This window comes from Petromyzon marinus, unplaced genomic scaffold (genome assembly GCF_048934315.1).
Source record: "Petromyzon marinus isolate PM22_M1 ecotype Great Lakes invasive population unplaced genomic scaffold, UKy_Petmar_22M1.pri1.0 PM_Scaffold_79, whole genome shotgun sequence".
In the NCBI taxonomy this organism is placed as follows: domain Eukaryota; kingdom Metazoa; phylum Chordata; class Hyperoartia; order Petromyzontiformes; family Petromyzontidae; genus Petromyzon; species Petromyzon marinus.
Window position 1 is genome coordinate 803 of NW_027423687.1, and position 14,456 is coordinate 15,258.

The window sequence follows — 14,456 nt, forward strand, 5'->3', positions numbered from 1 at the left end:
CTTGTGTCTGTGTGTCTGTGCGTCGGTGTCTCTGCGTGTCTCTGTGTGTCTCTGTGTCTCTGCGTGTCTCTGTGTCTCTGTGTGTCTCTGTGTGTCTGTGCGTCGGTGTACCTGCTTGTCTCTGTGTCTCTGTGTGTCTCTGTGTGTCTCTGTGTGTCTGTGCGTCGGTGTCTCTTCGTGTCTCTGTGTGTCTCTGTGTCTCTGCGTGTCTCTGTGTCTCTGTGTGTCTCTGTGTGTCTGTGCGTCGGTGTCCCTGCGTGTCTCTGCGTGTCTCTGCGTGTCTCTGCGTGTCTCTGTGTCTCTGTGTGTCTGACCGTGTCTCTGTGTGTCTGCGTGTCTCTGTGTGTCTGACCGTGTCTCTGCGTGTCTCTGTGTGTCTGCGTGTCTCTGTGTGTCTGACCGTGTCTCTGCGTGTCTCTGCGTGTCTGACTGTGTCCCTGTGTGTCTGACCGTGTCTCTGCATGTCTGACCGTGTCTCTGCGTGTCTGACCGTGTCTCTGCGTGTCTGACCGTGTCCCTGTGTGTCTCTGCGTGTCTGTCCATGTCTCTACGTGTCTGACCGTGTCTCTGCGTGTCTGACCGTGTCTGACCGTGTCTCTGCGTGTCTGACCGTGTCTCTGCGTGTCTGACCGTGTCTGACTGTGTCTCTGCGTGTCTGACCATGTCTTTGCATGTCTGACCGTGTCCCTGCGTGTCTCTGTGTGTCTGTGCATGTCTGACCGTGTCCCTGCTTGTCTCTGCATGTCCCTGCGTGTCTCTGCATGTCTGTACGTGTCTGACCGCGTGTCTCTGCGAGTTTGACCGTGTCTCTGCGTGTCTCTGCGTGTCTCTGTGTGTCTCTGCGTGTCTGACCGTGTCTGACCGTGTCTCTGCGTGTCTCTGCGTGTCTGACCGTGTCTGACCGTGTCTTTGCGTGTCTGACCGTGTCTCTGCGTGTCTCTGTGTGTCTGACCACGTGTCTGCGTGTCTTTGCATGTCTGACCGTTTCTCTGCGTATCTGACCGTGTCTCTGCGTGTCTCTGCGTGTCTGACTGTGTCCCTGCGTGTCTGACCGAGTCTCTGCGTGTCTCTGCGTGTCTGACCGTGTCTCTGCGTGTCTCACCGTGTCTGACTGTGTGTCTCTGCGTGTCTCTGCGTGTCTGACCATGTCTCTGCGTGTCTCTGTGTGTCTTACCGTGTCTCTGCGTGTCTCTGTGTCTCTGCGTGTCTGACTGTGTGTTTCTGCGTGTCCCTGCGTGTCTCTGCGTGTCTTACCGTGTCTCTGCGTGTCTCACCGTGTCTGACTGTGTCTCTGTGTGTCTCTGTGTGTCTGACCGTGTCTCTGTGTGTCTCTGTGTGTGTCTGACTGCGTGTCTCTGCGTGTCTGACTGCGTGTTTCTGTGTGTCCATCCATCTGTGTGTCTGACTGTGTCTCTGCGTGTCTCTGCGTGTCTCTGCGTGTCTGACCGTGTCTCTGTGTGTCTGACCGTGTCTCTGCGTGTCTGACCGTGTCTCTGTGTGTCTCTGTGTGTATCTGACTGCGTGTCTCTGTGTGTCTGACCATGTCTCTGTGTGTCCATCCATCTGTGTGTCTGGTCTGTCCGGCCGTCCGTCTGCCTGTGCTTGCGTGTGTCTGTGTGTCTACCCACTCGTCTGTCCGTGTGTCCATCTGTGTGTCCGTGTGTCCATCTGTCCATGTGTCCATCTGTGTGTCCGTGTGTCCATCTGTCCGTGTGTCCGTGTGTCCGTGTGTCCATCTGTGTGTCCATCTGTGTGTCCATCTGTGTGTCCATCTGAGTGTCCGTGTGTCCATCTGTGTGTCCGTGTGTCCATCTGTGTGTCCGTGTGTCCATCTGTGTGTCCGTGTGTCCATCTGTGTGTCCGTGTGTCCATCTGTCCGTGTGTCCATCTGTGTGTCCGTGTGTCCATCTGTCCGTGTGTCCATCTGTGTGTCCGTGTGTCCATCTGTGTGTCCGTGTGTCCATCTGTGTGTCCGTGTGTCCATCTGTCCGTGTGTCCATCTGTGTGTCCGTGTGTCCATCTGTCCGTGTGTCCATCTGTGTGTTCGTGTGTCCATCTGTGTGTCCGTGTGGGGATGCGTCCCTGTGTGCGTGTGTGTGCGTGTGCATACACGTGCGTGTGTGCGTGTGTGTACGTGTGCATGTGTGTGTGCGTGTGTGTGCACGTGTGTGCGTGTGCATATGTGTGTGCGTGTGTGTGCTTACGTGTGTGCGCGTGTGTGTGTGCGTGTGTCCGTACGTGTGTGTGTGTGTGCGTGTGTGTGCGTGTGTGTGTGTGTCTGTGTGTCTGTGTGCGTGTGCGTGTGTGTCTGTGCGTGTGTGTGCGTGTGTGTGCGCGTGTGTGCACGTGTGTGTGTACGTGTGCATGTGCGTGTGTCTGTGTGTCTGTGCGTGTGTGTGCGTGTGTGTGTGTGTCTGTGCGTGTGTGAGCGTGTGTGTGCGTGTGTGTGCGTGTCTGTGTGTGTGTGTCTGTGTGCGTGTGTGTGTGTGTCTGTGTGCGTGTGTGTCTGTGTGTCTATGTGTGTGTGTCTGTGTGTGTCTGTGTGTGTGTATGTGTGTGTGTGTCTGTGTGTGTGTCTGTGTGTGTGTGCGTGCAGGCCTGGACTCGAACTGGTGGGTCATCAAGCACGAGTTCCGGCTTCCCACGGAGGAGGAGATCCGTGCCGTGGTGTCCCCTGAGCAGTGCTGCGCCTACTACAGCATGCTGGCCGCAGAGCAGCGCCTCAAGGTCGCGGGGGTGGAGGGGGAGGGGGGGGAGGGAGAGGGGGGGAGGGGGAGGGGGGGTGGGGGAGGGGGGGAGGGGGAGGGGCTGACGTTGTCGTTGACCCAGAGATTAGTAGGGATGGTTAATTAATAAATACACGTGTGGTGTGTGTGCGTGTCTCCCCGCGTGTCTCCCCGCGTGTCTCCCCGTGTCTCCCCGCGTGTCTCCCCGTGTCTCCCCGTGTCTCCCCGTGTCTCTCCCCGTGTCTCCCCGCGTGCCTCCCCGCGTGTCTCCCCGCGTGTCTCCCCGCGTGCCTCCCCGCGTGTCTCCCCGCGTGTCTCCCCGTGTCTCCCCGTGTCTCCCCGTGTCTCTCCCCGTGTCTCCCCGCGTGCCTCCCCGCGTGTCTCCCCGCGTCTCCCCGCGTCTCTCCCCGTGTCTCCCCGCGTGTCTCCCCGCTTGTCTCCCCGCGTCTCTCCCCGTGTCTCCCCGCGTGTCTCCCCACGTGTCTCCCCGCGTCTCCCCGTGTCTCTCCCCGTGTCTCCCCGCTTGTCTCCCCGCGTGTCTCCCCGTGTCTCCCCGCGTGTCTCCCCGTGTCTCCCCGCGTGTCTCCCCGTGTCTCTCCCCGTGTCTCCCCGCGTGCCTCCCCGCGTGTCTCCCCGCGTCTCTCCCCGCGTCTCCCCGCGTGTCTCCCCGCTTGTCTCCCCGCGTGTCTCCCCGTGTCTCCCCGTGTCTCCCCGTGTCTCCCCGCTTGTCTCCCCGCGTGTCTCCCCGCGTGTCTCCCTGCGTGCAGGACGCTGGCTACGGAGAGAAGTCTCTGTTCGCCCCCGAGGATGAGAACGAGGAAGAGTTCCAGATGAAGATTGATGACGAGGTGAGACCCCCCCCCTGGCTCCCCGTGTCTCACCGTGCCTCACCGTGTCTCCCCGTGTCTCACCGTGCCTCCCCGTGCCTCCCCGTGTCTCCCCGTGTCTCCCCGTGTCTCCCCGTGTCTCCGCGTGTCTCCCCGTGTCTCCCCGTGCCTCACCGTGTCTCCCCTTGTCTCCCCGTGTCTCACCGTGTCTCACCGTGTCTCACCGTGTCTCCCCGTGTCTCCCCGTGTCTCCCCGTGTCTCCCCGTGTCTCCCCGTGTCTCCCCGTGTCTCACCGTGTCTCACCGTGTCTCCCCGTGTCTCACCGTGTCTCCCCGTATCTCACTGTGTCTCCCCGTGTCTCCCCGTGTCTCCCTGTGTCTCCCCGTGTCTCCCCGTGTCTCACCGTGTCTCACCGTGTCTCCCCGTGTCTCACTACACCTCCCCGTGTCTCCCCGTGTCTCCCCCAGGTACGCACGGCACCGTGGAACACAACCCGTGCCTTCATCGCGGCCATGAAGGGCAAGTGTCTGCTGGACGTCACCGGGGTTGCCGACCCCACGGGCTGCGGGGAGGGCTTCTCCTACGTCAAGATCCCCAACAAGCCCACGCAGCAGAAGGTGACCTGGGCCCCCTCGCTGAGACCCCCTCGCTGAGACCCCCTTGCCTAGATCCCTCACTGAGACCCCTCGCTGAGACCCCTCGCTGAGACCCCTCGCTGAGACCCCCTCGCTGAGACCCCTCGCTGAGACCCCCTTGACTAGACCCCCTCGCTGAGACCCCCTTGCCTAGACCCCCTCGCTGAGACCCCCTCACTGAGACCCCTCGCTGAGACCCCTCGCTGAGACCCCCTTTCTGAGACCCCTCACTGAGACCCCTCGCTGAGACCCCTCGCTGAGACCCCCTTTCTGCGACCCCTCGCTGAGACCCCTCGCTGAGACCCCCTTTCTGAGACCCCTCACTGAGACCCCTCGCTGAGACCCCCTTGATGAGACCCCCTTGATGAGACCCCCTTGCCTAGACCCCTCACTGAGACCCCCTCACTGAGACCCCCACATTGTGTGTCGTGGGGGTGCAAGGGGATAGTATTGGTGACCCTTGCCCGACCCTTCTGTGACCCTTCCATGACCCTTGCGCGACCCTTCCGTGACCCTTGCCCGACCCTTCTGTGACCCTTCCATGACCCTTGCGCGACCCTTCCGTGACCCTTGCACGACCCTTCTGTGACTCTTCTGTGACCCTTCCATGACCCTTACGCGACCCTTCCATGACCCTTACGCGACCCTTCCGTGACCCTTGCCCGACCCTTCCATGACCCTTCCGTGACCCTTACGCGACCCTTCCGTGACCCTTACGCAACCCTTCCGTGACCCTTGCCCGACCCTTCCGTGACCCTTGCGTGACCCTTGCGTGACCCTTGCGTGACCCCAGGACGACAGCGCCCCCTCGTCAGCCAAGAAGACGGTGACCGGCACGGACGCCGACCTGCGGCGCCTCTCCCTCAAGAACGCCAAACAGCTGCTGCGCAAGTTCGGGGTCATGGAGGACGAGGTGGGGTCACCTCCTCCTCCTCCTCATCCTCCACCTCCTCCTCCTCTCCCTCCACCTCTCCCTCCACCTCCTCCACCTCCTCCTCCTCCTGCTCCACCTCCTCTTGCTCCACCTCCTCCTGCTCTTCCTCATCTCCTCCACCTCCTGCTCCTCCTCATCCTCCTGCTCCTCTCCCTCCTCCACCTCCTGCTCCTCCTCATCCTCCTGCTCCACCTCCTCCTCCTGCTCCTGCTCCTGCTCCTCCTCCTGCTCCTCCTCCACCTCCTCCTCCTGCTCCTCCTCCTCCTCCACCTCCTCTGCTCCTCCTCCTGCTCCTCCTCCACCTCCTTCTCCTGCTCCTCCTCCTCCTCCACCTCCTCCTCGTCCTGCTCCTCCTCCTCCTGCTCCTCCTCCACCTCCTCCCTCCATCTCTCTCTGTCTTTCTCTCTCTCCCACTCTCCTCTCTGTCTCTCCCCACTGTCTCTCTGTCTCTGTGTCTCTCTCTGTCTCTGTGTATCTCTCTGTCTCTCTGTCTCTCTGTCTGTCTCTGTGTCTCTCTCTGTCTCTCTGTCTCTGTCTCTCTCTGTCTCTCTGTCTGTCTCTGTCTCTCTCTGTGTCTGTGTCTCTCTGTCTCTCTCTCTGTCTCTGTCTCTCTCTCTGTGTCTCTGTCTCTCTGTCTGTCTCTGTCTCTCCCACTGTCTCTCTGTCTCTGTGTCTCTCTCTGTCTCTCTCTGTGTCTCTCTGTCTCTGTGTCTCTGTGTGTCTTTGTCTCTCTGTCTCTGTCTCTCTCTCTGTGTCTCTGTCTCTCTGTCTGTCTCTGTCTCTCTCTGTCTGTGTCTCTGTCTGTGTCTCTCTGTCTCTGTGTCTGTGTAGATCAAGAAGCTGTCTCGCTGGGAAGTCATCGACGTCGTCCGCACCATGTCCACTGTCTGTCTGTCTGTCTCTGTCTCTCTGTGTCTGTCTCTCTCTCTCTGTCTGTGTCTCTGTGTCTGTGTAGATCAAGAAGCTGTCTCGCTGGGAAGTCATCAACGTCGTCCGCACCATGTCCACTGTCTCTCTGTCTCTCTGTCTCTCTCTGTCTCTGTGTCTCTGTCTCTCTGTCTCTCTGTCTCTCTGTGTCTCTGTCTCTGTGTCTGTCTCTGTGTAGATCAAGAAGCTGTCTCGCTGGGAAGTCATCGACGTCGTCCGCACCATGTCCCTGTCTCTGTCTCTGTGTCTGTGTCTCTATCTGTGTCTCTCTCTCTGTCTCTGTGTCTCTGTCTCTCTGTCTGTGTCTCTCTGTCTGTGTAGATCAAGAAGCTGTCTCGCTGGGAAGTCATCGACGTCGTCCGCACCATGTCCACTGAGCAGGCGCGCTCCGGCGAGGGCCCCATGTCCAAGTTTGCCCGCGGGTCGCGCTTCTCCGTAGCCGAGCACCAGGAGCGCTACAAGGAGGAGTGCCAGCGGATCTTCGACCTGCAGAACAAGTAGGGGCCTGCTGCCTGTCGGTGTGGGGGCTGGGGGGGGGCTGGGGGGGTGGGGGGAGGGGCTGGGGGGGTGGGGGGGTGGGGGGATGGGCTGGGGGGGGTGGGGGGGTGAGACACCACGGGGAGACACCACGGGGAGATACCACGGGGAGACACGGGGGGACACGGGGGGACACGGGGGACACACCACGGTGGGACACCACGGGGAGACCACAGTGGGACACGGGGAGATACCACGGGGAGACACCACGGGGAGACACGGGGAGACACGGGGAGACACGGTGGGACACGGGGAGACACGGGGAGACACGGTGGGACACAGGGAGACACGGGGAGACACGGTGGGACACGGGGAGACACGGTGGGACACGGGGAGACACCACGGGGAGATACCACGGGGAGACACGGTGGGACACAGGGAGACACGGGGAGACACGGTGGGACACAGGGAGACACCACGGGGAGATACCACGGGGAGACCACGGGGAGACACCACGGGGGAGACACCACGGAGACACGGGGAGACACGGTGGGACACAGGGAGACACGGGGAGACACGGGGGGGACACCACGGTGGGACACCACGGGGAGACACCATGGGGAGACTACGGGGAGACACGGGGAGATACCACGGGGAGACACCACGGGGAGACACCGGGGGACACAGGGAGACACGGGGAGACACGGGGAGACACGGGGAGACACGGGGGGGACACCACGGTGGGACACCACGGGGGGAGACACCATGGGGAGACCACGGGGAGACACGGGGATCACGGTGAGACACCACGAGGAGACACGGGGAGACACGGGGAGACGCCACGGTGAGACACGGCGGGGGGGTGGGCGGGGTCACGGGGTGACGCATCACCGACCTCGTCCGCTCGCGAACTCCGCGGCTGTCCCCCTGTTGTATATATAGGTGTTACGAAAATTGATGAAAATAATGAAAATTAAATGAAATTTGAAATTTGCATAATTTATCCTAATTCATGTTAATTGGTGTAATTATGCGCATAAATTATACTGATTCGAGAGTGGGCGTGGTTATGATAATGCAGGTCGAGCCTCGGTGACGAGGATTGTGTTATGAATTGGAATAACGCAATTGATCGTATGCAGTTCTGTAGGTGTTGTGAGCATGAATGAGAGAGAGTCGATTCGACTCTGCTGTTTAATTCTGTATTATCGATAAGGATATGATTACTCTCGATTGAACATTATGAATTATGTGTGTTATGGATTATGTGTGGTGATAGTGTGCTTATGATAGGTCCCCAGGATTCAGATCTCATACGCAGAACAATATTACGCAGAATTTCAGGAAGAATCACACACAGACCTTCCGCTTTAATCAATTTTGTTTTCTAGCTAACTTTAATTTTTGGATAATATGAAAACTCAATCTCGAGATTTTGGAATTTCAACACAGCGTTAACATGATACCATCACGATTGCGTTGTTTCACCCTCGATAGCGGCACCTGTGGTTAATTCCCGGCACGTAACGCAATCAATCGGTTGTTGAGAGAGAGATTAAACATGCATAAACTATTCTATCAAACCTTAACTCTATTATATGCAAATTCGTATACTTGAATTATTACACAACACGGCACTCGGTCTTTGATTCGTATCCAATCCTTAACACATTCTGATATGCGGAATTATTATGCTTGAGATCGTCAGCACAGTACCACGGGCGATGTTCGTTCATTGATTCATCAACGATTATGCAATTAAAGCGTTCGACTGAAATACTTCTGATTGCCTCATCAACGTAACTCAATGGGTGGCGATGTTTTTCGTTATCAGCTAATAGTTGACGCAGTTATCATGAGTCTTGTACGTTTAATGGGAGCGTTGTTGATTTCTTGCGTTGAGCAAACGCCTAGGTTGATTTCCTTGTCGAAAAAAAAGTTTGTGTTCGTCGTGTAGCGGTGGGGGAGTGAGGAGGAGGAGGGGGAGAGTGTGGGGGGGAGGGGCATACGAACGGCTGCCAGTTTCTGTCCACCGCTGGCTGGATGAGTCGGCACGACGCTCGCCGTCGTCGCGCCGATGGGTGTTGAGTGCGGGGCCGCTGCCCTCTCAGCCCTGGTGATGCGAAGTTGCGCGCTGTGGCACGCTGGTGGCACGCTGTTGGCACGCGCTGGTGCCGGTGCTGGTGGCACGCTGGTGGCGCGCTGTTGGCACGCGCTGGTGCCGATGCTGGTGCCGATGGCACGCTGGTGGCGCGCGCTCCCTCTCCTTGAAGATGCGCGAACGCGTCCCGTGCTGGTTCGCTGACAGCAGTTTCTCTCCACTGCTGGCTGAGCCGCTGCACGCTCTTGCTTGGCGTTGCTGGCCGCGCTCTTTCCGCTGCTGGTAGTATCTGACGCAGCGCTCGCGGGCGACAGGTCAAGTTTTTCTTCTGCTGAGTGAGCCGAGTCGCACGCGCCCTCTCTCTTGTTGAGGTTGTTGGCGGCTCTCTGGCAGCAGGTTCCCTCCGCCGCTGTACGGCTCAAGTCGCACGCGCTTGGTCGCTGGTTTGCTGAAGTTGTTGGCGGCTGCTCGTGCTTTTCCGCTGCTGGTTGAGCCACGTTGCACGTGCTTCCTCTGTGGAGATGCTCGAGCGCTCTCAGCGCTGATTCGCTGATACTTTGTTGGCGGCTGGCCAAGCTTTTTCTTCTGTTGAGTGAGTTGATTCGCACGTGCTCTCTCTGTGTTGAAGTGCGCGAACGCGCCCGTGCTGGTTCGCTGACAGCAGGTTTCTCTCCACTGCTGTATGACTCACTTTTGTTGATACATCGCGACTCAGGGATCCTCGCTACTCAGCGAGGCTCAGAGCCAGCCGCTCCATGCGACTGCTCGTCCTGTGGACGTCTTGACTCGCTGATCTGTCTTGACTGACTTCACTCTTGACTGACTTAACTGTTGGCTGACTTTTGAAAATGCGGCTGACCGTTATATTCAAAGACAATTCTCTCCGCGCAGTGGAAAAGGGGGGTGGGGGCGGGGTCTGTGTGTGTGTGTGTGAGTTCGTGTGTGTGTGTGTACAGATGGCTCCTGCGATAACGATCTGTTTGCCCTGGCGTGAAATTCCTCTCTCGCGCTCTGCGGGAGAGACAAAGGTGGTCGGGAGCACCTATCTCTTTATACTTTCGACTTTATGTTTCTCAAATACCATTTGGTCCCATGTTCGCCAAGACTCGTGTTTGCAACTACGTCCTCCCGACACCCCTCTCGGTTTACCGAGGTTCGCATTGTTATGATGGAGTTATTAAAAAGAAAAATAATTTTCATCCTGAGTTTAAGAGGTCCATTTCTTGATTGTTGGAATCCATATCCCTTGGGTCTGTAAGGTTCTATAATGGAATGTCGTGTAAGGTGTACACGTTATTCTTAATTTTATGTGTGACTGATGTGTAGCCACTTGTTTAACTTAAAAACGTGCTCGCTGGCTGTTGTGTGTGTTTCCTCATTAACCCGTCTGGCTAGCTCCAGATGGCCCCTTGTGATAAGGTGTGATTCCTGCTTCTCTGCGCTGCGAGAGAGACAAAGGTGGTCGGGGTTGCTTGGGATTTTGTTTAAACTCTTTCGCAAGTTTGCCCGTTCGCCTCATTCCTTCTCAATAACCTTTGATGTGACTCGGTATTTCTGTTTCCAAGCTTTGTTTTAACAGTAAAAGCATTAAAGGTGAAAATCATTCGATAGCGAATTAATTATTGGATAATAATTCACTGATGTATCTGGTGGCCTGGTCTTAATTGGAGTGAGCGCGAGGACCGCTAACTTTGGCTTATTCTTGTTATTGCATTTTAAATTTTAACCGTTGTTTTAATGACAAAATAAATAAATATGGTTTAACCCCGTGGGCGTCCCCGTTTCTGGCTTGCGGAGGGCTTCCCTCTGCGTGACCTCCCTTAGGGCACAGCAAACTCTTGTTCATCTGGAGATCTTCGCAGATAGCTGCTAACATCCATCGCCTCGAGAGTTTTATTATTTCTATTAATGGCCTGTTTATGATCTCCATCTGTGTTTGCGCGTTTTTTGGGTTTGCGTGTTTTTAATGCGTTGTTTCCTTTATTATTAAAATATATATATCGGCGGGTATTATTGTTAATATCAATGTTGGAAAAGGCTCGTGTACAACACGCCCCCCCCCGCCGCCCCGCCCCAGGGTGCTCTCGTCGACGGAGGTGCTGTCGACGGACGACGAGAGCAGCTCGGGCGAGGACAGCGACTTTGAGGAGATGGGCAAGTCGCTGGAGAGCATGCTGCAGCAGCAGCGCGGCAAGCACTCGCTGCAGCAGCTGTGCCGTGAGCGCGAGGAGCACGAGCGGCACGAGCTGCACCGCATGATGATGATGGGCGGGGCCGCGGCCGCGGCCGCGGCGGCGGCGGCGGCGGCGCGAGGGGACGATGACGGCGGCGGCGGCGGCGGCGACGACGACGGTGGAGGTGGAGGATCGGGCAGAGGAGGTGGAGGAGGAGGTGGAGGAGGAGGTGGTGGTGGTGGTGGGGGCCGCGCCATCGGAGGGCGTGAGAGGCGCGTCTCACGTGAGTCGGGGCGGGGGCGGTGGTGATCCCCTAGTTGACCCTCCCGCGACCCCGGGCGACCCTCCCGTGACCTTTAACCCTACCATGAGTCCTGTTGATCCTCCCGCGACCCTCCCGTGACCCTCCCGTGACCCTCCGTGACCCTCCCGTGACCCCTGTTCACCCTCCCGTGACCCCCGGCGACCCTCCCGTGACCCTCCCGTGACCCTCCCATGTCCCTCCCGCGACCCTCCCGTGACCCTCCTGTGACCCTCCCGTGACCCTCCCGTGACCCCTGTTCACCCTCCCGTGACCCCCGGCGACCCTCCCGTGACCCTCCCGTGTCCCTCCCGTGACCCTCCCGTGACCCTCCCGTGATATCCCTCCCCCGCCACCGCAGTCATTGGCCTGGGCGGCGGTGCCGGTGGCGCCGGCGGCGGCGGCGGCGGCCTCCAGCAGCAGCACCGCGGCGGCGGCGACGACGACGCGGCCTCGGTGGCGTCCATGACCTCGAGCGCCGCCGGGCGCCGGCTGAAGATCTACCGCACGTTCCGTGACGAGGAGGGGAAGGAGTACGTCCGCTGTGAGACGGTGCGCAAGGCGGCCGTCATCGACGCATACGCACGAATACGCTCCACCAAGGACGACGACTTCATGTGGGTCCACCGGCGTGCACCGGCGTCCACCGCCACCACCATCATCGTCGTCACCACCATCATCACCGCTGTCACCACCACCATCATCATCACCACCATCATCACCACCGTCATCACCACTGTCACCACCACCACCACCACCATCATCGTCACCACCACTGTCACTACCACCACCATCATCGTCACCACCACCATCACCACTGTCACCACCATCATCATCACCACCATCATCACCACTGTCACCACCACCATCATCACCACTGTCACCACCACCATCATCACCACTGTCACCACCACCACCATCATCACCACCACCATCATCGTCACCACCACTGTCACTACCACCACTATCATCATCATCGTCACTACCACCATCACCATCATCATCGTCACCACCATCATCACCACTGTCACCACCACCACCATCGTCATCACCACCACTGTCACTACCACCACCATCATCATCACCACCACTGTCACTACCACCACCATCATCGTCACCACCATCACGATCATCGTCGTCACCACCATCATCACCATCGTCGTCACCACCATTACCACCACTGTCACCACCACCATCATCGTCACCACCACCACCACTGTCACCACCATCATCGTCGTCACCACTGTCACCACCATCATCACCACCACCACCATCATCACCACCACCACCACCATCATCATCATCGTCACCACCACCATCATCATCATCGTCACCATCATCATCATCGTCACCACCACCACCATCATCGCCACCATCACCATCATCGTCATCACCACCATCATCGTCACCACCACCATCATCGCCACCATCATCGTCATCACCACCGTCATCACCATCACCACCGTCACCACCATCACCATCACCACCATCACCACCACCATCACCACCACCATCATCACCACCACCACTGTCACCACCACTGTCACCACCACCATCATCACTACCACCACCATCATCACCACCATCATCACCACTGTCACCACCACCACCATCACCACCACCACTGTCACCACCACCATCATCACCGTCACCACCACCATCACCACTGTCACCACCACCGTCACCACCATCACCACCACCACCACCGTCACCACCATCATCACCACCACCATCACCACCATCACCACCACCACCACCATCATCGTCACCACCACCATCATCACCACCACCATCATCACCATCACCATCATCACCACTGTCACCATCACCATCACCACCACCATCACCACCACCATCACCACCATCACCACTGTCACCATCACCATCACCACCACCATCACCACCACCATCACCACCACCATCACCACCATCACCACCACCATCACCACCACCACCATCACCACCACCATCACCACCACCACCATCACCACCACCATCACCACCACCACCATCACCACCACCACCACCATCGCCACCACGCTGCTGCCACCAACTTGGCCCCCAGCTAACCCCACCCCCACCCCCCACCCCCCCCGCCCCCCCCACCCCCCCCCCCCGCCCCCCCCAGTAAGAAGTTTGCGCTCTACGATGAGCAGCACAGGGAGGAGATGAGGAGAGAGCGCCGGAGGATTCAGGTAGCGTCTCACTCCGTGTCTCCACGTGTCTCTGTCTCACTGTGTCTCTGTCTCACCGTGTCTCTGTCTCACTGTGTCTCTGTCTCACCGTGTCTCTGTCTCACTGTGTCTCTGTCTCACCGTGTCTCTGTCTCACTGTGTCTCTGTCTCACCGTGTCTCTGTCTCACTGTGTCTCTGTCTCACCGTGTCTCTGTCTCACTGTGTCTCTGTCTCACCGTGTCTCTGTCTCACTGTGTCTCTGTCTCACCGTGTCTCACTGTGTCTCACCGTGTCTCTGTCTCACCGTGTCTCCACGTGTCTCACTGTGTCTCACCGTGTCTCTGTCTCCCCGTGTCTCCCCGTGTCTCCCCGTGTCTCACCCTGACTCCCCGTGTCTCACCCTGACTCCCCGTGTCTCCCCTTATCTCTCTCTGTCTCCCCGTGTCTCACCCTGACTCCCCGTGTCTCCGCGTGTCTCCCCGTGTCTCACTCTGACTCCCCGTGTCTCCGCGTGTCTCCCCGTGTCTCACCATGACTCCCCAAGTCTCCCCTTATCTCTCTCTGTCTCCCCGCGTCTCCCCGTGTCTCACCGTGTCTCCCCGTGTCTCCCCGTGTCTCCCCGTGTCTCCCCGTGTCTCACCATGACTCCCCGTGTCTCCCCGTGTCTCACCCTGACTCCCCGTGTCTCCGCGTGTCTCCCCGTGTCTCACCATGACTCCCCAAGTCTCCCCTTATCTCTCTCTGTCTCCCCGCGTCTCCCCGTGTCTCACCATGACTCCCCGCGTCTCCCCGCGTCTCCCCGTGTCTCCCTCTGTCTCCCTCTGTCTCCCCGTGTCTCCCCGCGTCTCCCCGTGACTCCGCCTGGCTCCCGGCTTCTCCTCCCCACAGGAGCAGCTGCGGAGATTGAAGCGTAACCAGGAGCGTGAGCGAACACGCGCTCCGCCTGAGAAGAAGCCCAAGAAAGTGAAGGAGCGACCGGATCTCAAGGTGAGGGTAACGTGCTCACCCACACGCTCACCCACACGCTCACCCACACGCTCACCCACACGCTCACCCACACGCTCAACCACCCATTCGCTCACCCAGCCGCTCGTTCACCCACCCACTCACCCACCCGCTCACTCACCCAGCTGCCTGCTCACCCACCCAACCACATGCTCACTCGCACACACGCTCAC

At 58.5% G+C, this 14,456-nt stretch overlaps 1 pseudogene; it reads left to right on the plus strand.

The window, feature by feature from the left end:
- Window positions 1-2,262: 2,262 nt before the first annotated feature.
- Window positions 2,263-14,456, plus strand: part of LOC142923842 (transcription initiation factor TFIID subunit 1-like) — a 91,758-nt pseudogene continuing 79,564 nt past the window's right edge.